Raw genomic sequence first — 21,237 nt, forward strand, 5'->3', positions numbered from 1 at the left:
GTCCCCTGCCACCTCAGCCACCCATCCACATCCTCATCTCTTACATGGGTTGTGTGATACGAGACGATCGGCCGTGTGTTGCAACATGCGACGGCCGGCGTGTAATCATGGGGAACAGAACAATACACAGAGGATGGAGGGTATTAGCTCTAATAGACTGTCCTGTGAGGGACTCTTTGTTTGTGTGGGGAAACTGTGAGCAACCAACAAAGAGAACCACGGATGGCCACGCCATTTTAACCTGCATTCTTTTACTGTCCCTGAGGTTTCATCACACAGTATTGCAGGGTTGATGAGGTTTCATGAAACAACGTACTGATTTTCAGAGGCCACCAGATGTCGCTGTCTGCTGTAATATGTTTGGACTTGAATAAGTAATGCAGTAAAATCTCTCATCATTTCAGACATTCGAAACAATCACCTTCACCTTCACCTTCACCTTCTTCTACCGCTTATCCGGGGTCGGGTCGCGGAGGCAGCATTCGGAGCAGGGAAGCCCAAACTTCCCGGTCCGCACAAACCTCCTCCAGCTCCTCCCGGGGGATCCCGAGGCGCTCCCAGGCCAGACCGGAGACATAATCTCTCCAGCGAGTCCTGGGTCTTCCCCGGGGTCTCCTCCCGGTAAGACATGCCCGGAACACCTCCCCAGGGAGGCGTCCAGGGGGCATCCGAATCAGATGCCCGAGCCACCTCAGCTGGTTCCTCTCGATGTGGAGGAGCAGCGGCTCCACCCCGAGCTCCTCCCGGATGACCGAACTCCTCACCCGATCTCTAAGGGTGCGCCCAGCCACCCTGCGGAGGAATCTCATCTCAGCCGCTTGTATCCGCGATCTCATCCTTTCGGTCATTACCCAAAGCTTGTGACCATAGGTGAGGGTGGGAACGTAGATCGATCGGTAAATCGAGAGCTTCGTCTTGTGACTCAGCTCTCTCTTCACCACGACGGTCCGATACAGTGACCGCATCACTGCTGCCGCTGCACCAACCCGTCTATCAATCTCACGCTCCCTTTTTCCCTCACTCGAGAACAAGACCCCGAGATACTTAAACTCCGCCACTTGAGGTGCTCCTCCCGGTGGTTGATGGACTGATGTGACGATTTTGTTGCATGTATCCTGCTGTCTGTGATCTTTATGTGGTGTCTGTGATCTTTATGTGGTGTCTATGATCTTTATGTTTGTCTGTGATTGTATGTCGTGTCCAGGTCTGTGAGAACAGATATTTCATCCATGCTATATGTCTCGTACTGTAGCATATTTGACAATAAAGTTACCTTACCTTACTTACCTTACCTTTGAGGCAAGAACTCTCCACCAACCTGGAGAGAGCAAACCACCGTGTTCCGGTTGAGAACCATGGCGTCAGACTTGGAGGTGCTGACCCTCATCCCGGCCGCTTCACACTCGGCTGCAAACCGACCCAGCGCATGCTGAAGGTCCCGGTCCGATGAGGCCAGCAGAACAACATCGCCATCGTCATAGCGGAGATGAAATTCCGTGGTTCCCGAACCGGATCACCTCTGACCCCTGGCTACGCCTAGAAATTCTGTCCATAAAAGTGATGAAACAATCATGACAAGTCATTTAAAGAATCTGACTCAGAAAAACAAAAGAGAAAAATTAATACAAACTTCAAATGGTAGTTGTGCTTTTACTCTAACCTCACAAGCGCCACTTGATCCTAGATTTCATGATGCAGAGAGGGAAAATTGTTCAAGGCGAGGAAGCAAAATGGAAGAGAAGCTATGACTAGGTCTATGCCACCATGTTGACGTTCCACAAACTTAAGCCACGCCTCCAACCGATTAACCTTCTTTGTTAATGCACTTGACCGGTGGGGTGGGATTGTTTTTCTCGAAGGAAATTGACAACCACTTGGGTGACAGTCACAGTATAAGTGTGGCCAAATTGTGTGTAATTTTTGTCATTTGAAACATTGTTGATCACAAAGAGCTCTTGACCCACTGAGCTCTTTGCTACAATACTTCATGTGATAAATGTTATATCGCTATATTACACAGAAAACAATAACAATGGGTTATGAATCAATATATACTCTTGTCCACTTATAAATAATCAAAATGAATCACCACATTTTTTTTTAAATATCTGTTCCTGTATTGAGTCTAATTACAAAAATTCTGTGCATGCAACACAGTCCTGGGTGTACGTCAACGTTTGAACGTCGTCTGTCCGTGTGCACGCAGTACGAGACCGGCACTCTATGTGGTGAGTATCCCACCCTTCAGCTAATGTCAGAAGGGCTTAGCATCATGTCAGAGTTAGAATAATTGGTATCTGATGAATGAATAAATGAATAAGGATCCATCCATTATTCACTGTTATCCAAGACCAGGTTGTGAAGGCAGCAGACTGAAGTAGCAGATATTAATAACCAAACAGGGATTCAGGCAGCAGGACCACAACCAAGATACAGCGGAGAGGAGCTTGAAACAGCCGTGTCGACTGGTGAGGCCGTTATTTTATTTAACTGCATATAAACAACCGCAGGTAAACAATATGTATTTCCAGATTTAAAAAATGCTTTATTTGAGTCACATCATTTTGGAAGCAATGATGAATCGTGCATGTCAGAGGACCAAGTCTCCAATGAGGGGTGTGAGATAGACACCTTTGAAGTGAAATATACCATTCTGAAGGTCATAATGTAAACACAAGGATTTCCTCTTGACCTGGTGCGGTTGGCTGCTTTTCGACATGATCTTGATCTGAGCTGTTGGCCTTTGTTTGAAAACCATTGACCTGGCTGTCAGTTTCAGAACCTGTTTCAAGCTTAAGGATCCTGCACAACAGGCGACTCCTCCAAACTGTCTACATGATCAAGTTTATGGTTGAGACTACCAAACCCGAGTTGAGACCAAGACCAATTAAGGCGGCGAGACCGAGACGGAGAATAAACTGATAGATATGAATGAATGAATGTTTATTTCAGTACTCTGAATTTATTGCAGTGTTGAACTCCACAAAGTCCTGTCCAATGTCCAGAAAAGGCAGCAGCACACCGATACGATTGTCTTGGACTGTCGACAGCAGGGATTGTTTACTACACAATAGACCGCGATGACAAAGTGCTGCCGAAGTGGATCGATACCATGAGGTGTACGAGTCGGAGTGTGTGTCGGTGCGGACAGTGTGGGTGTTCCATGTCAGTATTATGGTATCAAGGTGGAAAAGACTCAAAGATGTGTGTGGGAAAGACAATCAGCTGAGAGTTTGTTTTGTTTAGGGAAAAGATTGCGGTGGAGATGGACAATGGCACTCCATCTTATGTCCCCTTGGAAATGGAATACAAATCGCTATCAGTGTCCCAGGAACCGACTTGTACATGTTTAGGTCTCTGTGAGCAGCAAGAGTGGATTTGTAATCATGGGCAGCAACAACGTGAACCTTGAGCTTTCTGAAAAAACAAGAAATCTCTGAGCGTGATGACTCACACTTTAGTTTACAGCCTCTCTGTGCTGTATGTACGCGTGAGGCGAACGTGATGACCACTACACTACGGAAACCTGTACAGGAACCTTGATACCTTATGAAAGAATATCGTGCCATACTAACGGTTGAGAAGAATTGCTGTTTCCGCCCGGTATCGAATCGGGGACCTTTCGCGTGTGAGGCGAACGTGATGACCACTACACTACGGAAACGTACATTGTCAAAATAAAAGAAAAGAAAACAAACACATCATTGATAAACCTCAGATCAGTGTTATTTTCAGATGCTCTCCAGTTCTGTCAGGTTGGCTGGTGAACCTTTGTTGACAGCCATTTGGAGGTCTCTCCAGAGATGTTCAATTGGGATGAGGTCAGGGCTCTGGCTGGGCCATTCAAGCATGTTCACTGATCTGTTCTACAAAAGCTGAAACCTGTACAGGAACCTTGGTACCTTATGAAAGAATATCGTGCCACACAAACGGTTCAAAAGAATTTATGTTGCGGCCCGGTATCGAACCGGGGACCTTTCGCATGTACGGCGAACGTGATGACCACCAACAAACTTCTTCCAATGAAGGATTATGGAGGAAGTGCCTGAAGAGCTCAGAGAAAGAATTGTGGAACGGCAATGCACACATCTGGCCAAGGTTACGAAAAGAAAGTATCTTTCATATTCACAGACATCCAGTGAGATCTATGACATACTTCAAGGTGGATTTATTGTTAACTTTGATCCTGCGAGGCAGAAGTAACCGGTGTGAATCAGACTGCACATTTGAATAGTCGGCTTTGCAGAACAAAAGCATTTTGTTTCCGCCCGGTATCGAACCGGGGACCTTACGCGTGTGAGGCGAACGTGATGACCACTACACTACGGAAATGTGCATTGTCAAAATAAAAGAAAAGAAAACAAACACTTCATTGATAAACCTGAGATTAGTGTTATTTTCAGATGCTCTCCAGTTCTGTCAGGTTGGCTGGTGAACCTTTGTTGACAGCCATTTTGAGGTCTCTCCAGAGATGTTCAATTGGGATGAGGTCAGGGCTCTGGCTGGGCCATTCAAGCATGTTCACTGATCTGTTCTACAAAAGCTGAAACCTGGACAGGAACCTTGATACCTGATGAAAGAAAATTGTACCATACTCACAGTTCAAAAGAATTGATGTTTCCGCCCGGGGACCTTTCGCGTGTTAGGCGAACGTGATAACCACTACACTACGGAAACCTGTACAGGAATCTTGATACCTTATGAAAGAATATCGTGCCATACTAACGGTTGAGAAGAATTTTTGTTTCCACCCGGTATCGAACCGGGGACCTTTCGCGTGTTAGTCGAACGTGATGACCACTACACTACGGAAACCTGTACAGGAACCTTGATACCTTATGAAAGAATATCGTGCCATACTAACGGTTGAGAAGAATTTTTGTTTCCGCCCGGTATCGAATCGGGGACCTTTCGCGTGTGAGGCGAACGTGATGGCCAATACACTACAGAAACCTGTACAGGAATCTTGATACCTAATGAAAGAAAATCGTGCCACACTAACGGTTGAGAAGAATAGTTCTTTCCGCCCGGTATCGAACCGGGGACCTTTCGCGTGTAAGGCGAACGTGATGACCACTAACAAACTTCTTCCAATGAAGGATTATGGAGGAAGTGCCTGAAGAGCTCAGAGAAAGAATTGTGGAACGGCAATGCACACATCTGGCCAAGGTTACGAAAAGAAAGTATCTTTCATATTCATAGACATCCTGTGAGATCTATGACATACTTAAAGGTGGATTTATTGTTAACTTTGATCCTGCGAGGCAGAAGTAACCGGTGTGAATGAGGCTGCACATTTGAATAGTCGGCTTTGCAGAACAAAAGCATTTTGTTTCCGCCCGGTATCGAACCGGGGACCTTTCGCGTGTGAGGCGAACGTGATGACCACTACACTACGGAAACGTACATTGTCAAAATAAATGAAAAGAAAACAAACACATCATTGATAAACCTCAGAACAGTGTGATTTTCAGATGCTCTCCAGTTCTGTCAGGTTGGCTGGTGAACCTTTGTTGACAGCCATTTGGAGGTCTCTCCAGAGATGTTCAATTGGGATGAGGTCAGGGCTCTGGCTGGGCCATTCAAGCATGTTCACTGATCTGTTCTACAAAAGCTGAAACCTGGACAGGAACCTTGATACCTGATGAAAGAAAATTGTACCATACTCACAGTTCAAAAGAATTGATGTTTCCGCCCGGTATCGGGCCGGGGACCTTTCGCGTGTTAGGCGAACGTGATAACCACTACACTACGGAAACCTGTACAGGAATCTTGATACCTTATGAAAGAATATCGTGCCATACTAACGGTTGAGAAGAATTTTTGTTTCCACCCGGTATCGAACCGGGGACCTTTCGCGTGTTAGGCGAACGTGATGACCACTACACTACGGAAACCTGTACAGGAACCTTGATACCTTATGAAAGAATATCGTGCCATACTAACGGTTGAGAAGAATTTTTGTTTCCGCCCGGTATCGAATCGGGGACCTTTCGCGTGTGAGGCGAACGTGATAACCACTACACTACGGAAACCTGTACAGGAATCTTGATACCTTATGAAAGAATATCGTGCCATACTAACGGTTGAGAAGAATTTTTGTTTCCGCCCGGTATCGAACCGGGGACCTTTCGCGTGTTAGGCGAACGTGATGACCACTACACTACGGAAACCTGTACAGGAATCTTGATACCTTATGAAAGAATATCGTGCCATACTAACGGTTGAGAAGAATTGCTGTTTCCGCCCGGTATCGAATCGGGGACCTTTCGCGTGTGAGGCGAACGTGATGACCACTACACTACGGAAACGTACATTGTCAAAATAAAAGAAAAGAAAACAAACACATCATTGATAAACCTCAGATCAGTGTTATTTTCAGATGCTCTCCAGTTCTGTCAGGTTGGCTGGTGAACCTTTGTTGACAGCCATTTGGAGGTCTCTCCAGAGATGTTCAATTGGGATGAGGTCAGGGCTCTGGCTGGGCCATTCAAGCATGTTCACTGATCTGTTCTACAAAAGCTGAAACCTGTACAGGAACCTTGGTACCTTATGAAAGAATATCGTGCCACACAAACGGTTCAAAAGAATTTATGTTGCGGCCCGGTATCGAACCGGGGACCTTTCGCATGTACGGCGAACGTGATGACCACCAACAAACTTCTTCCAATGAAGGATTATGGAGGAAGTGCCTGAAGAGCTCAGAGAAAGAATTGTGGAACGGCAATGCACACATCTGGCCAAGGTTACGAAAAGAAAGTATCTTTCATATTCACAGACATCCAGTGAGATCTATGACATACTTCAAGGTGGATTTATTGTTAACTTTGATCCTGCGAGGCAGAAGTAACCGGTGTGAATCAGACTGCACATTTGAATAGTCGGCTTTGCAGAACAAAAGCATTTTGTTTCCGCCCGGTATCGAACCGGGGACCTTACGCGTGTGAGGCGAACGTGATGACCACTACACTACGGAAATGTGCATTGTCAAAATAAAAGAAAAGAAAACAAACACTTCATTGATAAACCTGAGATTAGTGTTATTTTCAGATGCTCTCCAGTTCTGTCAGGTTGGCTGGTGAACCTTTGTTGACAGCCATTTTGAGGTCTCTCCAGAGATGTTCAATTGGGATGAGGTCAGGGCTCTGGCTGGGCCATTCAAGCATGTTCACTGATCTGTTCTACAAAAGCTGAAACCTGGACAGGAACCTTGATACCTGATGAAAGAAAATTGTACCATACTCACAGTTCAAAAGAATTGATGTTTCCGCCCGGGGACATCCCGCGTGTTAGGCGAACGTGATAACCACTACACTACGGAAACCTGTACAGGAATCTTGATACCTTATGAAAGAATATCGTGCCATACTAACGGTTGAGAAGAATTTTTGTTTCCGCCCGGTATCGAATCGGGGACCTTTCGCGTGTGAGGCGAACGTGATGGCCAATACACTACAGAAACCTGTACAGGAATCTTGATACCTAATGAAAGAAAATCGTGCCACACTAACGGTTGAGAAGAATAGTTCTTTCCGCCCGGTATCGAACCGGGGACCTTTCGCGTGTAAGGCGAACGTGATGACCACTAACAAACTTCTTCCAATGAAGGATTATGGAGGAAGTGCCTGAAGAGCTCAGAGAAAGAATTGTGGAACGGCAATGCACACATCTGGCCAAGGTTACGAAAAGAAAGTATCTTTCATATTCATAGACATCCTGTGAGATCTATGACATACTTAAAGGTGGATTTATTGTTAACTTTGATCCTGCGAGGCAGAAGTAACCGGTGTGAATGAGGCTGCACATTTGAATAGTCGGCTTTGCAGAACAAAAGCATTTTGTTTCCGCCCGGTATCGAACCGGGGACCTTTCGCGTGTGAGGCGAACGTGATGACAACTACACTACGGAAACGTACATTGTCAAAATAAATGAAAAGAAAACAAACACATCATTGATAAACCTCAGAACAGTGTGATTTTCAGATGCTCTCCAGTTCTGTCAGGTTGGCTGGTGAACCTTTGTTGACAGCCATTTGGAGGTCTCTCCAGAGATGTTCAATTGGGATGAGGTCAGGGCTCTGGCTGGGCCATTCAAGCATGTTCACTGATCTGTTCTACAAAAGCTGAAACCTGGACAGGAACCTTGATACCTGATGAAAGAAAATTGTACCATACTCACAGTTCAAAAGAATTGATGTTTCCGCCCGGTATCGGGCCGGGGACCTTTCGCGTGTTAGGCGAACGTGATAACCACTACACTACGGAAACCTGTACAGGAATCTTGATACCTTATGAAAGAATATCGTGCCATACTAACGGTTGAGAAGAATTTTTGTTTCCGCCCGGTATCGAACCGGGGACCTTTCGCGTGTTAGGCGAACGTGATGACCACTACACTACGGAAACCTGTACAGGAACCTTGATACCTTATGAAAGAATTTCGTGCCATACTAACGGTTGAGAAGAATTTTTGTTTCCGCCCGGTATCGAATCGGGGACCTTTCGCGTGTTAGGCGAACGTGATGAACACTACACTACGGAAACCTGTACAGGAACCTTGATACCTTATGAAAGAATATCGTGCCATACTAACGGTTGAGAAGAATTTTTGTTTCCGCCCGGTATCGAATCGGGGACCTTTCGCGTGTGAGGCGAACGTGATGGCCAATACACTACAGAAACCTGTACAGGAATCTTGATACCTAATGAAAGAAAATCGTGCCACACTAACGGTTGAGAAGAATAGTTCTTTCCGCCCGGTATCGAACCGGGGACCTTTCGCGTGTAAGGCGAACGTGATGACCACTAACAAACTTCTTCCAATGAAGGATTATGGAGGAAGTGCCTGAAGAGCTCAGAGAAAGAATTGTGGAACGGCAATGCACACATCTGGCCAAGGTTACGAAAAGAAAGTATCTTTCATATTCACAGACATCCTGTGAGATCTATGACATACTTAAAGGTGGATTTATTGTTAACTTTGATCCTGCGAGGCAGAAGTTACCGGTGTGAATGAGGCTGCACATTTGAATAGTCGGCTTTGCAGAACAAAAGCATTTTGTTTCCGCCCGGTATCGAACCGGGGACCTTTCACGTGTGAGGCGAACGTGATGACCACTACACTACGGAAACGTACATTGTCAAAATAAATGAAAAGAAAACAAACACATCATTGATAAACCTCAGAACAGTGTGATTTTCAGATGCTCTCCAGTTCTGTCAGGTTGGCTGGTGAACCTTTGTTGACAGCCATTTTGAGGTCTCTCCAGAGATGTTCAATTGGGATGAGGTCAGGGCTCTGGCTGGGCCATTCAAGCATGTTCACTGAGCTGTTCTACAAAAGCTGAAACCTGTACAGGAACCTTGATACCTGATGAAGGAAAATTGTACCATACTCACAGTTCAAATGAATCGATGTTTCCGCCCGGTATCGAACCGGGGACCTTTCGCGTGTTAGGCGAACGTGATAACCACTACACTACGGAAACCTGTACAGGAGTCTTGATACCTTATGAAAGAATATCGTGCCATACTAACGGTTGAGAAGAATAGTTCTTTCCGCCCGGTATCGAACCAGGGACCTTTCGCGTGTAAGGCGAACGTGATGACCACTAACAAACTTCTTCCAATGAAGGATTATGGAGGAACTGCCTGAAGAGCTCAGAGAAAGAATTGTGGAACGGCAATGCACACATCTGGCCAAGGTTACGAAAAGAAAGTATCTTTCATATTCACAGACATCATGTGAGATCTATGACATTCTTAAAGGTGGATTTTTTGTTAACTTTTAGGCGAACGTGATAACCACTACACTACGGAAACCTGTACAGGAATCTTGATACCTGATGAAAGAAAATTGTACCATACTCACAGTTCAAAAGAATTGATGTTTCCGCCCGGTATCGAATCGGGGACCTTTCGCGTGTGAGGCGAACGTGATGGCCAATACACTACAGAAACCTGTACAGGAATCTTGATACCTAATGAAAGAAAATCGTGCCACACTAACGGTTGAGAAGAATAGTTCTTTCCGCCCGGTATCGAACCGGGGACCTTTCGCGTGTAAGGCGAACGTGATGACCACTAAAAAACTTCTTCCAATGAAGGATTATGGAGGAAGTGCCTGAAGAGCTCAGAGAAAGAATTGTGGAACGGCAATGCACACATCTGGCCAAGGTTACGAAAAGAAAGTATCTTTCATATTCATAGACATCCTGTGAGATCTATGACATACTTAAAGGTGGATTTATTGTTAACTTTGATCCTGCGAGGCAGAAGTAACCGGTGTGAATGAGGCTGCACATTTGAATAGTCGGCTTTGCAGAACAAAAGCATTTTGTTTCCGCCCGGTATCGAACCGGGGACCTTTCGCGTGTTAGGCGAACGTGATGACCACTACACTACGGAAACCTGTACAGGAACCTTGATACCTTATGAAAGAATATCGTGCCATACTAACGGTTGAGAAGAATTTTTGTTTCCGCCCGGTATCGAATCGGGGACCTTTCGCGTGTGAGGCGAACGTGATAACCACTACACTACGGAAACCTGTACAGGAATCTTGATACCTTATGAAAGAATATCGTGCCATACTAACGGTTGAGAAGAATTTTTGTTTCCGCCCGGTATCGAACCGGGGACCTTTCGCGTGTTAGGCGAACGTGATGACCACTACACTACGGAAACCTGTACAGGAACCTTGATACCTTATGAAAGAATATCGTGCCATACTAACGGTTGAGAAGAATTGCTGTTTCCGCCCGGTATCGAATCGGGGACCTTTCGCGTGTGAGGCGAACGTGATGACCACTACACTACGGAAACGTACATTGTCAAAATAAAAGAAAAGAAAACAAACACATCATTGATAAACCTCAGATCAGTGTTATTTTCAGATGCTCTCCAGTTCTGTCAGGTTGGCTGGTGAACCTTTGTTGACAGCCATTTGGAGGTCTCTCCAGAGATGTTCAATTGGGATGAGGTCAGGGCTCTGGCTGGGCCATTCAAGCATGTTCACTGATCTGTTCTACAAAAGCTGAAACCTGTACAGGAACCTTGGTACCTTATGAAAGAATATCGTGCCACACAAACGGTTCAAAAGAATTTATGTTGCGGCCCGGTATCGAACCGGGGACCTTTCGCATGTACGGCGAACGTGATGACCACCAACAAACTTCTTCCAATGAAGGATTATGGAGGAAGTGCCTGAAGAGCTCAGAGAAAGAATTGTGGAACGGCAATGCACACATCTGGCCAAGGTTACGAAAAGAAAGTATCTTTCATATTCACAGACATCCAGTGAGATCTATGACATACTTCAAGGTGGATTTATTGTTAACTTTGATCCTGCGAGGCAGAAGTAACCGGTGTGAATCAGACTGCACATTTGAATAGTCGGCTTTGCAGAACAAAAGCATTTTGTTTCCGCCCGGTATCGAACCGGGGACCTTACGCGTGTGAGGCGAACGTGATGACCACTACACTACGGAAATGTGCATTGTCAAAATAAAAGAAAAGAAAACAAACACTTCATTGATAAACCTGAGATTAGTGTTATTTTCAGATGCTCTCCAGTTCTGTCAGGTTGGCTGGTGAACCTTTGTTGACAGCCATTTTGAGGTCTCTCCAGAGATGTTCAATTGGGATGAGGTCAGGGCTCTGGCTGGGCCATTCAAGCATGTTCACTGATCTGTTCTACAAAAGCTGAAACCTGGACAGGAACCTTGATACCTGATGAAAGAAAATTGTACCATACTCACAGTTCAAAAGAATTGATGTTTCCGCCCGGGGACATCCCGCGTGTTAGGCGAACGTGATAACCACTACACTACGGAAACCTGTACAGGAATCTTGATACCTTATGAAAGAATATCGTGCCATACTAACGGTTGAGAAGAATTTTTGTTTCCACCCGGTATCGAACCGGGGACCTTTCGCGTGTTAGTCGAACGTGATGACCACTACACTACGGAAACCTGTACAGGAACCTTGATACCTTATGAAAGAATATCGTGCCATACTAACGGTTGAGAAGAATTTTTGTTTCCGCCCGGTATCGAATCGGGGACCTTTCGCGTGTGAGGCGAACGTGATGGCCAATACACTACAGAAACCTGTACAGGAATCTTGATACCTAATGAAAGAAAATCGTGCCACACTAACGGTTGAGAAGAATAGTTCTTTCCGCCCGGTATCGAACCGGGGACCTTTCGCGTGTAAGGCGAACGTGATGACCACTAACAAACTTCTTCCAATGAAGGATTATGGAGGAAGTGCCTGAAGAGCTCAGAGAAAGAATTGTGGAACGGCAATGCACACATCTGGCCAAGGTTACGAAAAGAAAGTATCTTTCATATTCATAGACATCCTGTGAGATCTATGACATACTTAAAGGTGGATTTATTGTTAACTTTGATCCTGCGAGGCAGAAGTAACCGGTGTGAATGAGGCTGCACATTTGAATAGTCGGCTTTGCAGAACAAAAGCATTTTGTTTCCGCCCGGTATCGAACCGGGGACCTTTCGCGTGTGAGGCGAACGTGATGACCACTACACTACGGAAACGTACATTGTCAAAATAAATGAAAAGAAAACAAACACATCATTGATAAACCTCAGAACAGTGTGATTTTCAGATGCTCTCCAGTTCTGTCAGGTTGGCTGGTGAACCTTTGTTGACAGCCATTTGGAGGTCTCTCCAGAGATGTTCAATTGGGATGAGGTCAGGGCTCTGGCTGGGCCATTCAAGCATGTTCACTGATCTGTTCTACAAAAGCTGAAACCTGGACAGGAACCTTGATACCTGATGAAAGAAAATTGTACCATACTCACAGTTCAAAAGAATTGATGTTTCCGCCCGGTATCGGGCCGGGGACCTTTCGCGTGTTAGGCGAACGTGATAACCACTACACTACGGAAACCTGTACAGGAGTCTTGATACCTTATGAAAGAATATCGTGCCATACTAACGGTTGAGAAGAATTTTTGTTTCCGCCCGGTATCGAACCGGGGACCTTTCGCGTGTTAGGCGAACGTGATGACCACTACACTACGGAAACCTGTACAGGAACCTTGATACCTTATGAAAGAATTTCGTGCCATACTAACGGTTGAGAAGAATTTTTGTTTCCGCCCGGTATCGAATCGGGGATCTTTCGCGTGTTAGGCGAACGTGATGACCACTACACTACGGAAACCTGTACAGGAACCTTGATACCTTATGAAAGAATATCGTGCCATACTAACGGTTGAGAAGAATTTTTGTTTCCGCCCGGTATCGAATCGGGGACCTTTCGCGTGTGAGGCGAACGTGATGGCCAATACACTACAGAAACCTGTACAGGAATCTTGATACCTAATGAAAGAAAATCGTGCCACACTAACGGTTGAGAAGAATAGTTCTTTCCGCCCGGTATCGAACCGGGGACCTTTCGCGTGTAAGGCGAACGTGATGACCACTAACAAACTTCTTCCAATGAAGGATTATGGAGGAAGTGCCTGAAGAGCTCAGAGAAAGAATTGTGGAACGGCAATGCACACATCTGGCCAAGGTTACGAAAAGAAAGTATCTTTCATATTCATAGACATCCTGTGAGATCTATGACATACTTAAAGGTGGATTTATTGTTAACTTTGATCCTGCGAGGCAGAAGTTACCGGTGTGAATGAGGCTGCACATTTGAATAGTCGGCTTTGCAGAACAAAAGCATTTTGTTTCCGCCCGGTATCGAACCGGGGACCTTTCGCGTGTGAGGCGAACGTGATGACCACTACACTACGGAAACGTACATTGTCAAAATAAATGAAAAGAAAACAAACACATCATTGATAAACCTCAGAACAGTGTGATTTTCAGATGCTCTCCAGTTCTGTCAGGTTGGCTGGTGAACCTTTGTTGACAGCCATTTTGAGGTCTCTCCAGAGATGTTCAATTGGGATGAGGTCAGGGCTCTGGCTGGGCCATTAAAGCATGTTCACTGAGCTGTTCTACAAAAGCTGAAACCTGTACAGGAACCTTGATACCTGATGAAGGAAAATTGTACCATACTCACAGTTCAAATGAATCGATGTTTCCGCCCGGTATCGAACCGGGGACCTTTCGCGTGTTAGGCGAACGTGATGACCACTACACTACGGAAACCTGTACAGGAGTCTTGATACCTTATGAAAGAATATCGTGCCATACTAACGGTTGAGAAGAATAGTTCTTTCCGCCCGGTATCGAACCAGGGACCTTTCGCGTGTAAGGCGAACGTGATGACCACTAACAAACTTCTTCCAATGAAGGATTATGGAGGAACTGCCTGAAGAGCTCAGAGAAAGAATTGTGGAACGGCAATGCACACATCTGGCCAAGGTTACGAAAAGAAAGTATCTTTCATATTCACAGACATCATGTGAGATCTATGACATTCTTAAAGGTGGATTTTTTGTTAACTTTTAGGCGAACGTGATAACCACTACACTACGGAAACCTGTACAGGAATCTTGATACCTTATGAAAGAATATCGTGCCATACTAACGGTTGAGAAGAATTTTTGTTTCCGCCCGGTATCGAATCGGGGACCTTTCGCGTGTGAGGCGAACGTGATGGCCAATACACTACAGAAACCTGTACAGGAATCTTGATACCTAATGAAAGAAAATCGTGCCACACTAACGGTTGAGAAGAATAGTTCTTTCCGCCCGGTATCGAACCGGGGACCTTTCGCGTGTAAGGCGAACGTGATGACCACTAACAAACTTCTTCCAATGAAGGATTATGGAGGAAGTGCCTGAAGAGCTCAGAGAAAGAATTGTGGAACGGCAATGCACACATCTGGCCAAGGTTACGAAAAGAAAGTATCTTTCATATTCACAGACATCCTGTGAGATCTATGACATACTTAAAGGTGGATTTATTGTTAACTTTGATCCTGCGAGGCAGAAGTAACCGGTGTGAATGAGGCTGCACATTTGAATAGTCGGCTTTGCAGAACAAAAGCATTTTGTTTCCGCCCGGTATCGAACCGGGGACCTTTCGCGTGTGAGGCGAACGTGATGACCACTACACTACGGAAACGTACATTGTCAAAATAAATGAAAAGGAAACAAACACATCATTGATAAACCTCAGAACAGTGTGATTTTCAGATGCTCTCCAGTTCTGTCAGGTTGGCTGGTGAACCTTTGTTGACAGCCATTTGGAGGTCTCTCCAGAGATGTTCAATTGGGATGAGGTCAGGGCTCTGGCTGGGCCATTCAAGCATGTTCACTGATCTGTTCTACAAAAGCTGAAACCTGGACAGGAACCTTGATACCTGATGAAAGAAAATTGTACCATACTCACAGTTCAAAAGAATTGATGTTTCCGCCCGGTATCGGGCCGGGGACCTTTCGCGTGTTAGGCGAACGTGATAACCACTACACTACGGAAACCTGTACAGGAATCTTGATACCTTATGAAAGAATATCGTGCCATACTAACGGTTGAGAAGAATTTTTGTTTCCACCCGGTATCGAACCGGGGACCTTTCGCGTGTTAGGCGAACGTGATGACCACTACACTACGGAAACCTGTACAGGAACCTTGATACCTTATGAAAGAATATCGTGCCATACTAACGGTTGAGAAGAATTTTTGTTTCCGCCCGGTATCGAATCGGGGACCTTTCGCGTGTGAGGCGAACGTGATAACCACTACACTACGGAAACCTGTACAGGAATCTTGATACCTTATGAAAGAATATCGTGCCATACTAACGGTTGAGAAGAATTTTTGTTTCCGCCCGGTATCGAACCGGGGACCTTTCGCGGTGGATTTATTGTTAACTTTGATCCTGCGAGGCAGAAGTAACCGGTGTGAATGAGGCTGCACATTTGAATAGTCGGCTTTGCAGAACAAAAGCATTTTGTTTCCGCCCGGTATCGAACCGGGGACCTTTCGCGTGTGAGGCGAACGTGAAGACCACTACACTACGGAAACGTACATTGTCAAAATAAATGAAAAGAAAACAAACACATCATTGATAAACCTCAGAACTGTGATTTTCAGATGCTCTCCAGTTCTGTCAGGTTGGCTGGTGAACCTTTGTTGACAGCCATTTTGAGGTCTCTCCAGAGATGTTCAATTGGGATGAGGTCAGGGCTCTGGCTGGGCCATTAAAGCATGTTCACTGAGCTGTTCTACAAAAGCTGAAACCTGTACAGGAACCTTGATACCTGATGAAGGAAAATTGTACCATACTCACAGTTCAAATGAATCGATGTTTCCGCCCGGTATCGAACCGGGGACCTTTCGCGTGTTAGGCGAACGTGATAACCACTACACTACGGAAACCTGTACAGGAGTCTTGATACCTTATGAAAGAATATCGTGCCATACTAACGGTTGAGAAGAATAGTTCTTTCCGCCCGGTATCGAACCAGGGACCTTTCGCGTGTAAGGCGAACGTGATGACCACTAACAAACTTCTTCCAATGAAGGATTATGGAGGAACTGCCTGAAGAGCTCAGAGAAAGAATTGTGGAACGGCAATGCACACATCTGGCCAAGGTTACGAAAAGAAAGTATCTTTCATATTCACAGACATCATGTGAGATCTATGACATTCTTAAAGGTGGATTTTTTGTTAACTTTTAGGCGAACGTGATAACCACTACACTACGGAAACCTGTACAGGAATCTTGATACCTTATGAAAGAATATCGTGCCATACTAACGGTTGAGAAGAATTTTTGTTTCCGCCCGGTATCGAATCGGGGACCTTTCGCGTGTGAGGCGAACGTGATGGCCAATACACTACAGAAACCTGTACAGGAATCTTGATACCTAATGAAAGAAAATCGTGCCACACTAACGGTTGAGAAGAATAGTTCTTTCCGCCCGGTATCGAACCGGGGACCTTTCGCGTGTAAGGCGAACGTGATGACCACTAACAAACTTCTTCCAATGAAGGATTATGGAGGAAGTGCCTGAAGAGCTCAGAGAAAGAATTGTGGAACGGCAATGCACACATCTGGCCAAGGTTACGAAAAGAAAGTATCTTTCATATTCACAGACATCCTGTGAGATCTATGACATACTTAAAGGTGGATTTATTGTTAACTTTGATCCTGCGAGGCAGAAGTAACCGGTGTGAATGAGGCTGCACATTTGAATAGTCGGCTTTGCAGAACAAAAGCATTTTGTTTCCGCCCGGTATCGAACCGGGGACCTTTCGCGTGTGAGGCGAACGTGATGACCACTACACTACGGAAACGTACATTGTCAAAATAAATGAAAAGGAAACAAACACATCATTGATAAACCTCAGAACAGTGTGATTTTCAGATGCTCTCCAGTTCTGTCAGGTTGGCTGGTGAACCTTTGTTGACAGCCATTTGGAGGTCTCTCCAGAGATGTTCAATTGGGATGAGGTCAGGGCTCTGGCTGGGCCATTCAAGCATGTTCACTGATCTGTTCTACAAAAGCTGAAACCTGGACAGGAACCTTGATACCTGATGAAAGAAAATTGTACCATACTCACAGTTCAAAAGAATTGATGTTTCCGCCCGGTATCGGGCCGGGGACCTTTCGCGTGTTAGGCGAACGTGATAACCACTACACTACGGAAACCTGTACAGGAATCTTGATACCTTATGAAAGAATATCGTGCCATACTAACGGTTGAGAAGAATTTTTGTTTCCACCCGGTATCGAACCGGGGACCTTTCGCGTGTTAGGCGAACGTGATGACCACTACACTACGGAAACCTGTACAGGAACCTTGATACCTTATGAAAGAATATCGTGCCATACTAACGGTTGAGAAGAATTTTTGTTTCCGCCCGGTATCGAATCGGGGACCTTTCGCGTGTGAGGCGAACGTGATAACCACTACACTACGGAAACCTGTACAGGAATCTTGATACCTTATGAAAGAATATCGTGCCATACTAACGGTTGAGAAGAATTTTTGTTTCCGCCCGGTATCGAACCGGGGACCTTTCGCGGTGGATTTATTGTTAACTTTGATCCTGCGAGGCAGAAGTAACCGGTGTGAATGAGGCTGCACATTTGAATAGTCGGCTTTGCAGAACAAAAGCATTTTGTTTCCGCCCGGTATCGAACCGGGGACCTTTCGCGTGTGAGGCGAACGTGAAGACCACTACACTACGGAAACGTACATTGTCAAAATAAATGAAAAGAAAACAAACACATCATTGATAAACCTCAGAACTGTGATTTTCAGATGCTCTCCAGTTCTGTCAGGTTGGCTGGTGAACCTTTGTTGACAGCCATTTTGAGGTCTCTCCAGAGATGTTCAATTGGGATGAGGTCAGGGCTCTGGCTGGGCCATTAAAGCATGTTCACTGAGCTGTTCTACAAAAGCTGAAACCTGTACAGGAACCTTGATACCTGATGAAGGAAAATTGTACCATACTCACAGTTCAAATGAATCGATGTTTCCGCCCGGTATCGAACCGGGGACCTTTCGCGTGTTAGGCGAACGTGATAACCACTACACTACGGAAACCTGTACAGGAGTCTTGATACCTTATGAAAGAATATCGTGCCATACTAACGGTTGAGAAGAATAGTTCTTTCCGCCCGGTATCGAACCAGGGACCTTTCGCGTGTAAGGCGAACGTGATGACCACTAACAAACTTCTTCCAATGAAGGATTATGGAGGAACTGCCTGAAGAGCTCAGAGAAAGAATTGTGGAACGGCAATGCACACATCTGGCCAAGGTTACGAAAAGAAAGTATCTTTCATATTCACAGACATCATGTGAGATCTATGACATTCTTAAAGGTGGATTTTTTGTTAACTTTTAGGCGAACGTGATAACCACTACACTACGGAAACCTGTACAGGAATCTTGATACCTTATGAAAGAATATCGTGCCATACTAACGGTTGAGAAGAATTTTTGTTTCCGCCCGGTATCGAATCGGGGACCTTTCGCGTGTGAGGCGAACGTGATGGCCAATACACTACAGAAACCTGTACAGGAATCTTGATACCTAATGAAAGAAAATCGTGCCACACTAACGGTTGAGAAGAATAGTTCTTTCCGCCCGGTATCGAACCGGGGACCTTTCGCGTGTAAGGCGAACGTGATGACCACTAACAAACTTCTTCCAATGAAGGATTATGGAGGAAGTGCCTGAAGAGCTCAGAGAAAGAATTGTGGAACGGCAATGCACACATCTGGCCAAGGTTACGAAAAGAAAGTATCTTTCATATTCACAGACATCCTGTGAGATCTATGACATACTTAAAGGTGGATTTATTGTTAACTTTGATCCTGCGAGGCAGAAGTAACCGGTGTGAATGAGGCTGCACATTTGAATAGTCGGCTTTGCAGAACAAAAGCATTTTGTTTCCGCCCGGTATCGAACCGGGGACCTTTCGCGTGTGAGGCGAACGTGATGACCACTACACTACGGAAACGTACATTGTCAAAATAAATGAAAAGGAAACAAACACATCATTGATAAACCTCAGAACAGTGTGATTTTCAGATGCTCTCCAGTTCTGTCAGGTTGGCTGGTGAACCTTTGTTGACAGCCATTTGGAGGTCTCTCCAGAGATGTTCAATTGGGATGAGGTCAGGGCTCTGGCTGGGCCATTCAAGCATGTTCACTGATCTGTTCTACAAAAGCTGAAACCTGGACAGGAACCTTGATACCTGATGAAAGAAAATTGTACCATACTCACAGTTCAAAAGAATTGATGTTTCCGCCCGGTATCGGGCCGGGGACCTTTCGCGTGTTAGGCGAACGTGATAACCACTACACTACGGAAACCTGTACAGGAATCTTGATACCTTATGAAAGAATATCGTGCCATACTAACGGTTGAGAAGAATTTTTGTTTCCACCCGGTATCGAACCGGGGACCTTTCGCGTGTTAGGCGAACGTGATGACCACTACACTACGGAAACCTGTACAGGAACCTTGATACCTTATGAAAGAATATCGTGCCATACTAACGGTTGAGAAGAATTTTTGTTTCCGCCCGGTATCGAATCGGGGACCTTTCGCGTGTGAGGCGAACGTGATAACCACTACACTACGGAAACCTGTACAGGAATCTTGATACCTTATGAAAGAATATCGTGCCATACTAACGGTTGAGAAGAATTTTTGTTTCCGCCCGGTATCGAACCGGGGACCTTTCGCGGTGGATTTATTGTTAACTTTGATCCTGCGAGGCAGAAGTAACCGGTGTGAATGAGGCTGCACATTTGAATAGTCGGCTTTGCAGAACAAAAGCATTTTGTTTCCGCCCGGTATCGAACCGGGGACCTTTCGCGTGTGAGGCGAACGTGAAGACCACTACACTACGGAAACGTACATTGTCAAAATAAATGAAAAGAAAACAAACACATCATTGATAAACCTCAGAACTGTGATTTTCAGATGCTCTCCAGTTCTGTCAGGTTGGCTGGTGAACCTTTGTTGACAGCCATTTTGAGGTCTCTCCAGAGATGTTCAATTGGGATGAGGTCAGGGCTCTGGCTGGGCCATTCAAGCATGTTCACTGAGCTGTTCTACAAAAGCTGAAACCTGTACAGGAACCTTGATACCTGATGAAAGAAAATTGTACCATACTCACGGTTGAGAAGAATTCTTGTTTCCGCCCGGTATCGAACCAGGGACCTTTGTCATGTGAGGCAAACGTGATGACCACCAACAAACTTCTTCCATTGAGGGATTATGAGGAGCTCAGAGAAAGAATTGTGGAACGGCAATGCACACATCTGGCCAAGGTTACGAAAACAATGTATCTTTCATATTCACAGACATCATGTGAGATCTGCGGCATACTTCAAGGTGGATATTTTGTTAACTTTGATCCGACGAGGCAGAAGTAACCGGTGTGAATGAGGCTGCACATTTGAATAATCTGCTTTGCAGTACAAAAGCTACTTGGTTCCGCACAGTATCGAACCGGGGACCTTTCTCGTGTGAGTCAAACGTGATAACCACTACACTACGGAAACTTGTACAGTCCCATTAATACCTTATGAAAGAAAATCGTGCCATACTAACGGTTCAGAAGAACAAACGCTGCCACCCGGTATCGAACCGGGGACCTTTCGCGTGTCTGGCTAACGTCATAACCACAACACTACGGAAACCTGTACAGCTGCTTCGTTACCTTATGAAAGAAAATCATGCCACACTAACGTTTGAGAAGAATTCTTGTTTCCGCCCGGTATCGAACCGGGGACCTTTCGCGTGTGAGACGAACGTGACGAGCAC

The 21,237-nt window shown here is 45.3% G+C and overlaps 45 non-coding genes across 45 annotated transcripts; all 45 read right to left on the minus strand.

Annotated features, from left to right (window-relative positions):
- Nucleotides 1-3,591: 3,591 nt before the first annotated feature.
- Nucleotides 3,592-3,664, minus strand: trnav-cac (transfer RNA valine (anticodon CAC)). The gene has a single exon. It is a non-coding gene; the product is annotated as a tRNA-Val (tRNA).
- Nucleotides 3,665-4,259: 595 nt separating this feature from the next.
- Nucleotides 4,260-4,332, minus strand: trnav-cac (transfer RNA valine (anticodon CAC)). Its single transcript has one exon. It is a non-coding gene; the product is annotated as a tRNA-Val (tRNA).
- Nucleotides 4,333-4,742: 410 nt separating this feature from the next.
- Nucleotides 4,743-4,815, minus strand: trnav-aac (transfer RNA valine (anticodon AAC)). Its single transcript has one exon. It is a non-coding gene; the product is annotated as a tRNA-Val (tRNA).
- A 515-nt stretch (nucleotides 4,816-5,330) lies between these two features.
- trnav-cac (transfer RNA valine (anticodon CAC)) lies at nucleotides 5,331-5,403 on the minus strand. The gene has a single exon. It is a non-coding gene; the product is annotated as a tRNA-Val (tRNA).
- Nucleotides 5,404-5,686: 283 nt separating this feature from the next.
- On the minus strand, nucleotides 5,687-5,759 carry trnav-aac (transfer RNA valine (anticodon AAC)). Its single transcript has one exon. It is a non-coding gene; the product is annotated as a tRNA-Val (tRNA).
- Nucleotides 5,760-5,824: 65 nt separating this feature from the next.
- Nucleotides 5,825-5,897, minus strand: trnav-aac (transfer RNA valine (anticodon AAC)). Its single transcript has one exon. It is a non-coding gene; the product is annotated as a tRNA-Val (tRNA).
- Nucleotides 5,898-5,962: 65 nt separating this feature from the next.
- Nucleotides 5,963-6,035, minus strand: trnav-cac (transfer RNA valine (anticodon CAC)). Its single transcript has one exon. It is a non-coding gene; the product is annotated as a tRNA-Val (tRNA).
- A 65-nt stretch (nucleotides 6,036-6,100) lies between these two features.
- trnav-aac (transfer RNA valine (anticodon AAC)) lies at nucleotides 6,101-6,173 on the minus strand. The gene has a single exon. It is a non-coding gene; the product is annotated as a tRNA-Val (tRNA).
- A 65-nt stretch (nucleotides 6,174-6,238) lies between these two features.
- On the minus strand, nucleotides 6,239-6,311 carry trnav-cac (transfer RNA valine (anticodon CAC)). The gene has a single exon. It is a non-coding gene; the product is annotated as a tRNA-Val (tRNA).
- Nucleotides 6,312-6,906: 595 nt separating this feature from the next.
- On the minus strand, nucleotides 6,907-6,979 carry trnav-cac (transfer RNA valine (anticodon CAC)). Its single transcript has one exon. It is a non-coding gene; the product is annotated as a tRNA-Val (tRNA).
- Nucleotides 6,980-7,839: 860 nt separating this feature from the next.
- On the minus strand, nucleotides 7,840-7,912 carry trnav-cac (transfer RNA valine (anticodon CAC)). The gene has a single exon. It is a non-coding gene; the product is annotated as a tRNA-Val (tRNA).
- Nucleotides 7,913-8,195: 283 nt separating this feature from the next.
- Nucleotides 8,196-8,268, minus strand: trnav-aac (transfer RNA valine (anticodon AAC)). Its single transcript has one exon. It is a non-coding gene; the product is annotated as a tRNA-Val (tRNA).
- A 65-nt stretch (nucleotides 8,269-8,333) lies between these two features.
- trnav-aac (transfer RNA valine (anticodon AAC)) lies at nucleotides 8,334-8,406 on the minus strand. The gene has a single exon. It is a non-coding gene; the product is annotated as a tRNA-Val (tRNA).
- A 65-nt stretch (nucleotides 8,407-8,471) lies between these two features.
- Nucleotides 8,472-8,544, minus strand: trnav-aac (transfer RNA valine (anticodon AAC)). The gene has a single exon. It is a non-coding gene; the product is annotated as a tRNA-Val (tRNA).
- Nucleotides 8,545-9,059: 515 nt separating this feature from the next.
- Nucleotides 9,060-9,132, minus strand: trnav-cac (transfer RNA valine (anticodon CAC)). Its single transcript has one exon. It is a non-coding gene; the product is annotated as a tRNA-Val (tRNA).
- A 283-nt stretch (nucleotides 9,133-9,415) lies between these two features.
- On the minus strand, nucleotides 9,416-9,488 carry trnav-aac (transfer RNA valine (anticodon AAC)). Its single transcript has one exon. It is a non-coding gene; the product is annotated as a tRNA-Val (tRNA).
- An 849-nt stretch (nucleotides 9,489-10,337) lies between these two features.
- Nucleotides 10,338-10,410, minus strand: trnav-aac (transfer RNA valine (anticodon AAC)). The gene has a single exon. It is a non-coding gene; the product is annotated as a tRNA-Val (tRNA).
- Nucleotides 10,411-10,475: 65 nt separating this feature from the next.
- On the minus strand, nucleotides 10,476-10,548 carry trnav-cac (transfer RNA valine (anticodon CAC)). The gene has a single exon. It is a non-coding gene; the product is annotated as a tRNA-Val (tRNA).
- A 65-nt stretch (nucleotides 10,549-10,613) lies between these two features.
- Nucleotides 10,614-10,686, minus strand: trnav-aac (transfer RNA valine (anticodon AAC)). The gene has a single exon. It is a non-coding gene; the product is annotated as a tRNA-Val (tRNA).
- A 65-nt stretch (nucleotides 10,687-10,751) lies between these two features.
- On the minus strand, nucleotides 10,752-10,824 carry trnav-cac (transfer RNA valine (anticodon CAC)). Its single transcript has one exon. It is a non-coding gene; the product is annotated as a tRNA-Val (tRNA).
- Nucleotides 10,825-11,419: 595 nt separating this feature from the next.
- trnav-cac (transfer RNA valine (anticodon CAC)) lies at nucleotides 11,420-11,492 on the minus strand. Its single transcript has one exon. It is a non-coding gene; the product is annotated as a tRNA-Val (tRNA).
- A 410-nt stretch (nucleotides 11,493-11,902) lies between these two features.
- Nucleotides 11,903-11,975, minus strand: trnav-aac (transfer RNA valine (anticodon AAC)). The gene has a single exon. It is a non-coding gene; the product is annotated as a tRNA-Val (tRNA).
- A 515-nt stretch (nucleotides 11,976-12,490) lies between these two features.
- On the minus strand, nucleotides 12,491-12,563 carry trnav-cac (transfer RNA valine (anticodon CAC)). Its single transcript has one exon. It is a non-coding gene; the product is annotated as a tRNA-Val (tRNA).
- A 283-nt stretch (nucleotides 12,564-12,846) lies between these two features.
- trnav-aac (transfer RNA valine (anticodon AAC)) lies at nucleotides 12,847-12,919 on the minus strand. Its single transcript has one exon. It is a non-coding gene; the product is annotated as a tRNA-Val (tRNA).
- Nucleotides 12,920-12,984: 65 nt separating this feature from the next.
- Nucleotides 12,985-13,057, minus strand: trnav-aac (transfer RNA valine (anticodon AAC)). The gene has a single exon. It is a non-coding gene; the product is annotated as a tRNA-Val (tRNA).
- A 65-nt stretch (nucleotides 13,058-13,122) lies between these two features.
- Nucleotides 13,123-13,195, minus strand: trnav-aac (transfer RNA valine (anticodon AAC)). Its single transcript has one exon. It is a non-coding gene; the product is annotated as a tRNA-Val (tRNA).
- Nucleotides 13,196-13,710: 515 nt separating this feature from the next.
- On the minus strand, nucleotides 13,711-13,783 carry trnav-cac (transfer RNA valine (anticodon CAC)). Its single transcript has one exon. It is a non-coding gene; the product is annotated as a tRNA-Val (tRNA).
- Nucleotides 13,784-14,066: 283 nt separating this feature from the next.
- trnav-aac (transfer RNA valine (anticodon AAC)) lies at nucleotides 14,067-14,139 on the minus strand. Its single transcript has one exon. It is a non-coding gene; the product is annotated as a tRNA-Val (tRNA).
- Nucleotides 14,140-14,988: 849 nt separating this feature from the next.
- Nucleotides 14,989-15,061, minus strand: trnav-cac (transfer RNA valine (anticodon CAC)). The gene has a single exon. It is a non-coding gene; the product is annotated as a tRNA-Val (tRNA).
- Nucleotides 15,062-15,344: 283 nt separating this feature from the next.
- On the minus strand, nucleotides 15,345-15,417 carry trnav-aac (transfer RNA valine (anticodon AAC)). Its single transcript has one exon. It is a non-coding gene; the product is annotated as a tRNA-Val (tRNA).
- A 65-nt stretch (nucleotides 15,418-15,482) lies between these two features.
- trnav-aac (transfer RNA valine (anticodon AAC)) lies at nucleotides 15,483-15,555 on the minus strand. The gene has a single exon. It is a non-coding gene; the product is annotated as a tRNA-Val (tRNA).
- A 65-nt stretch (nucleotides 15,556-15,620) lies between these two features.
- Nucleotides 15,621-15,693, minus strand: trnav-cac (transfer RNA valine (anticodon CAC)). The gene has a single exon. It is a non-coding gene; the product is annotated as a tRNA-Val (tRNA).
- A 198-nt stretch (nucleotides 15,694-15,891) lies between these two features.
- On the minus strand, nucleotides 15,892-15,964 carry trnav-cac (transfer RNA valine (anticodon CAC)). Its single transcript has one exon. It is a non-coding gene; the product is annotated as a tRNA-Val (tRNA).
- Nucleotides 15,965-16,245: 281 nt separating this feature from the next.
- Nucleotides 16,246-16,318, minus strand: trnav-aac (transfer RNA valine (anticodon AAC)). The gene has a single exon. It is a non-coding gene; the product is annotated as a tRNA-Val (tRNA).
- Nucleotides 16,319-17,167: 849 nt separating this feature from the next.
- On the minus strand, nucleotides 17,168-17,240 carry trnav-cac (transfer RNA valine (anticodon CAC)). The gene has a single exon. It is a non-coding gene; the product is annotated as a tRNA-Val (tRNA).
- Nucleotides 17,241-17,523: 283 nt separating this feature from the next.
- On the minus strand, nucleotides 17,524-17,596 carry trnav-aac (transfer RNA valine (anticodon AAC)). The gene has a single exon. It is a non-coding gene; the product is annotated as a tRNA-Val (tRNA).
- A 65-nt stretch (nucleotides 17,597-17,661) lies between these two features.
- On the minus strand, nucleotides 17,662-17,734 carry trnav-aac (transfer RNA valine (anticodon AAC)). The gene has a single exon. It is a non-coding gene; the product is annotated as a tRNA-Val (tRNA).
- A 65-nt stretch (nucleotides 17,735-17,799) lies between these two features.
- trnav-cac (transfer RNA valine (anticodon CAC)) lies at nucleotides 17,800-17,872 on the minus strand. The gene has a single exon. It is a non-coding gene; the product is annotated as a tRNA-Val (tRNA).
- A 198-nt stretch (nucleotides 17,873-18,070) lies between these two features.
- Nucleotides 18,071-18,143, minus strand: trnav-cac (transfer RNA valine (anticodon CAC)). The gene has a single exon. It is a non-coding gene; the product is annotated as a tRNA-Val (tRNA).
- A 281-nt stretch (nucleotides 18,144-18,424) lies between these two features.
- Nucleotides 18,425-18,497, minus strand: trnav-aac (transfer RNA valine (anticodon AAC)). The gene has a single exon. It is a non-coding gene; the product is annotated as a tRNA-Val (tRNA).
- An 849-nt stretch (nucleotides 18,498-19,346) lies between these two features.
- Nucleotides 19,347-19,419, minus strand: trnav-cac (transfer RNA valine (anticodon CAC)). Its single transcript has one exon. It is a non-coding gene; the product is annotated as a tRNA-Val (tRNA).
- A 283-nt stretch (nucleotides 19,420-19,702) lies between these two features.
- On the minus strand, nucleotides 19,703-19,775 carry trnav-aac (transfer RNA valine (anticodon AAC)). The gene has a single exon. It is a non-coding gene; the product is annotated as a tRNA-Val (tRNA).
- Nucleotides 19,776-19,840: 65 nt separating this feature from the next.
- On the minus strand, nucleotides 19,841-19,913 carry trnav-aac (transfer RNA valine (anticodon AAC)). Its single transcript has one exon. It is a non-coding gene; the product is annotated as a tRNA-Val (tRNA).
- A 65-nt stretch (nucleotides 19,914-19,978) lies between these two features.
- trnav-cac (transfer RNA valine (anticodon CAC)) lies at nucleotides 19,979-20,051 on the minus strand. Its single transcript has one exon. It is a non-coding gene; the product is annotated as a tRNA-Val (tRNA).
- A 198-nt stretch (nucleotides 20,052-20,249) lies between these two features.
- Nucleotides 20,250-20,322, minus strand: trnav-cac (transfer RNA valine (anticodon CAC)). The gene has a single exon. It is a non-coding gene; the product is annotated as a tRNA-Val (tRNA).
- Between the last annotated feature and the right edge of the window lie 915 nt (nucleotides 20,323-21,237).

The sequence above is a fragment of the Synchiropus splendidus genome, chromosome 5 (genome assembly GCF_027744825.2).
Source record: "Synchiropus splendidus isolate RoL2022-P1 chromosome 5, RoL_Sspl_1.0, whole genome shotgun sequence".
NCBI classification, from domain to species: Eukaryota; Metazoa; Chordata; class Actinopteri; order Syngnathiformes; family Callionymidae; genus Synchiropus; species Synchiropus splendidus.